Here is a 3,970-nt window from a genome sequence, read left to right as displayed (position 1 = left end):
CACATGTGACAATCACTACACTTTTCTTACACACACACTTACGAACAATGTTGTGTCCCCAGTCTCACCATCTCTCAGGTGATCAACATCTGAGGACCAGCAGAATGAGGTCTTCCAAAGTTCTATTTAAATTTTTTAAATTGGGTTTTATTTGTATTTTTTTGCACCATTTACTTTTTTTTTCCTTTGCAGGCTTTTAGTTACAAGTCATCACATGCAAATTCATGAAGCATTCCATATTTCTGGGGCAGTGATGGCCTAGTGGGTAAGGAGGCGGACTCGTAATCGGAAGGCTGGTCCCTGCGGTGATGGACACATTTCGTTGTGTCACCGTATACTGTGCCGCAGTGCTTCACAATGACAATCACTTTCATCATGTTGACTGATTAAAATGACATCCTACTCCATTAATTATACATTATAACAGTTATTTTTGATTGAATTCATCTGCAAATCTAAGGCTGAGCTGCAGATATTGCATGAAAGATGAAACTTGACCTGCACTTTATTTTTTTTGGTCGCCACCATTAATCTTAATTAATGTCAGAATTCATCTGCTCCCCTCTGGAGCGAGAAGCACCCAGGTCTGCGCTGCTCTTTAATCCTCTTCATTTCACGTCCACGCTCCGTAATAAGCATGTCCTGGTGGTTGGAGCTTGTGTCCGTGGAAGCGCCGAGGACGATTGGAATTCTGCTGCCGCTCCTGGTGCAGACATGGAGGCGCAAGATAACTGGCTCATCCCCTAATCTCCTTAATAAGACACCCTTGTCCGGGAAGGAGTGAGCAGGTAGCAGGGCGTCCTGAAATGCCAGACATGCCTCCGAGTGGGTGTGTTTCTGGGCAGGAGACGTGAAGCGTCGCCTCTCTACCGTGCCGTGAATGTTCTGACTGATCGCTCGCTAAATCCTCATTTGCTGCATCAAGCAGATTTCATCAGCAGGACAGATATGGGTTGAGGTGAAATTGGGTTACAGTCACAAGCATCAAAACGCCCAACACACTGCCACATTTCAGGCGGTTTCACGTTCCGCATTGAAAGCCTCTCCGTTTGAAATGTAAGAAGCCACAATGAGCGTCACTCGCTTTCAACTCCGCACAAAGAGAGGAACCGGTGAGCAGATGGACACCAGGTTTCATCAGGACCTTCCCCTGTTGTGCTTCTGTGCAGAACTCCGCCTTGATTTAATGTTCCGTGCAGCAACTCCAGATGAACCCGCCGTCCGTTTGACTGGGTCCAGAGTGTGATAATGTCAGAACATGAGACAGATGGAGGTCAGGAAGCAACGTTAATAATGCACGAGTTCAGATTTCATAGCCTGGTCTCCACTTCTGGAACCTTGAGCTCGGAAGGAGGGGAAAACAGGATTCCTCATCAGCAGTCCAGAGCTGTCTGAACTTCAGCTCGGAACATATCTCTGCTTGTCATTACACGTCGGCGGCCCAGAAACAATCTGACATCTTCAACTGGCGCCGGCCCTGGACCGGCGGAGAAGAGTCCATATGCTCCCGTCACCACTGATTACCGCCGGCAGGGTGGCTGATTGCTTTAGATAATGAGTCCTGGATGGAGCCACCACGCCTCTACCGTTGTGTTGGTGCTGTCTGCCGGGCAAACTGGCACTTAGGGCTCGGCGTAATCTCACTTGTCACATCTACTGTTTGCCGTTTGATTTCTTAGGGAATTGCACGCGTCTGGCGCCCGGAAAAACCCCACCAGTCCCGCCCAGATGAAGAGCAGCGCCGTCGATTCTGCGCTCCATCTGACACGCCATTTGCTCAATGTTTATTAAAAAAAAACGCCATTGCAGTACTTTGTCTTTCAGACATGATTTCGTCTCTGTTAATGACCAGAGAAAAAGTGCTGAGGCATCTTCAGAACTCATTCACAGGCCCATAACCCCGCCACCTCCATCTCAGATGAACAATCAATTCCTCCAATTTACCGGCCTGTTAAGCGCCGCACATCTCATCCTACACCCGTGTGTAGTCTTGTGGTTTCTCTTCAGTGAAAAATTAGATTCCACTGTATTTCGTGGCTAATTCTGGGAAATAAAATTCAACTCCTGTGGTATGTTTCTCCATTCTAGAAAACCTTTTCAGAAATGAGACACGATGAACAAATAATATTGTTTTTGTGTTATTTTTCACACTCTCCACATCAACAGATCTTATGTGGAGATCGTCAAAAAAGTTACTCTGTGTTCATCTAGAGGAGAACCTCTCCTGGGCTCTCAACACCACCTCAACAGCCAAGAAATCCCAGCAGTGAAAGTGATTGTGAAACACTGCAGCACAGCCCATGGTGACACAACAAAATGTGTCCTCTGTATTTAACCCGAACCCTTGGTGAGCAGTGGGCAGCCATGACAGGCACCCGGGGAGCAGTGTGTGGGGACGGTGCCTTCATCAAGGGGACCTCAGTGGCCCCTTTGGCGGATTGGGATTCGAACCGGCAACCTTACGGGGTTGCTTCCTTAAACGCTAAGCCACCACTGCCCCATGTCTCCACTTCCTCAGTGGAGGCTGAGGAAAGCCCATCTCTATGGACTGTTGCATTCCATCTCTCTTGCAGGTGCGAACCACCACACGGCTCGGAATACATTTAATTAATGAAATAATACTGTTTAATTTAACACCATTGTAGATTTTTAGTGACAAGGAAACCTTGAGAGGACCCAAGGATCTGAGAGGAGATCCCATCCACCTCTGGTCAGCACTGGATTCCCTGGGATGTTCATAACCATGGTTATGAACAGTATACTGCAGATTCAGGAGATCCAAGTGTTAGGCAGGGATCAGCAGATCAGTAGATGTGAGCAGGAATATAATATAAGTTCTATAGTTAAATGTTGTAACCGGACCTTTTTTTGGGTGGCCGGAGTTTGATGTTCGTTGTGTGTATTCCTGATTGTGCATAAATGTACCTGGTTGTGTCTCGTCCTTGTCCAGCCATCGTCTGTTGCTGTCCTCAGCGGTTACAGCGGTCAAGACCTGACGATCCCTGACGGATCCCTGATGGATCCCTGATGGATCCTTGATGGATCCCTGATGGATTCTTGACAATTAAGTATTGAAACTGTGCCTCATGCCCATATATTCATTGTAAGATTGTGCTGGTGACTGACCACCACCTTGCTTCCCACCTCTCTTGACCTGAAGACGGATGAGCTGGTCACTGAGTCGAACTCCTTTTACTCCATTTACTCCCTTTATTCCACTGGTAGTTTGACTCAGGACTTTCACTCAGGAACCTGTTCACTTACATAATCACAGCCATTTCCATCCAGTATCCTCCCTTTTAAACTGTAGCCCACCATCACCTCCTCATCACCTGTGTTTCCTTCAACAACATGTCTACTGAAGTCTGCTCCATCTCACTCCAGATCTGATCTTTCACACCCCACCTGAGGGGCTTTTTCCACATTCTCCCCTTCAATTTCAAGAACACACTTAACATGGACTTCCTTCACAAGAACACCTGCCCCATTTCACCCCATGGTAGAACCTCCTCCAATACACCTGGTCTTACTGCACAAACATAAACCTTACTTCTCTCCATCATATCAGCAGCCCTTTATCAGTCATCCTCCCTACCCTCAGGCTGTTCAGTATGGACGAAATGATCATTTCTGTCTGAACACTGATATATGGAACAGATGAATATTACTGCGAAGTGTCTCCCAGTCATGTGAGCTGCGAGAAACTGCAGGTTTTCCAGCATTTGTGGCTGCGTTACAAAAACAGCAAACCGTGACCTGCATTAAAAACCTTATTTTCTGATCATAAATACTCAATCCAGCATCGGTTATTATGTCTGTTACCTGGCAACCAACGTTCCTGTTCCTTTTTTTGAAGCCAGTAATGTTAGATTTACGCAGTGAATGTGTTAAAAGTACCACCTTAAGAAGGAGTGTTTTGAGGCAGTGTGACCTTTTCACGGGACAGCGGCCCATTTTCTCTGGAAAGAAT

Source organism: Denticeps clupeoides, chromosome 13, assembly GCF_900700375.1.
Source record: "Denticeps clupeoides chromosome 13, fDenClu1.1, whole genome shotgun sequence".
Taxonomy (NCBI): Eukaryota; Metazoa; Chordata; class Actinopteri; order Clupeiformes; family Denticipitidae; genus Denticeps; species Denticeps clupeoides.
Note: the sequence above shows the minus strand (reverse complement) of the source record.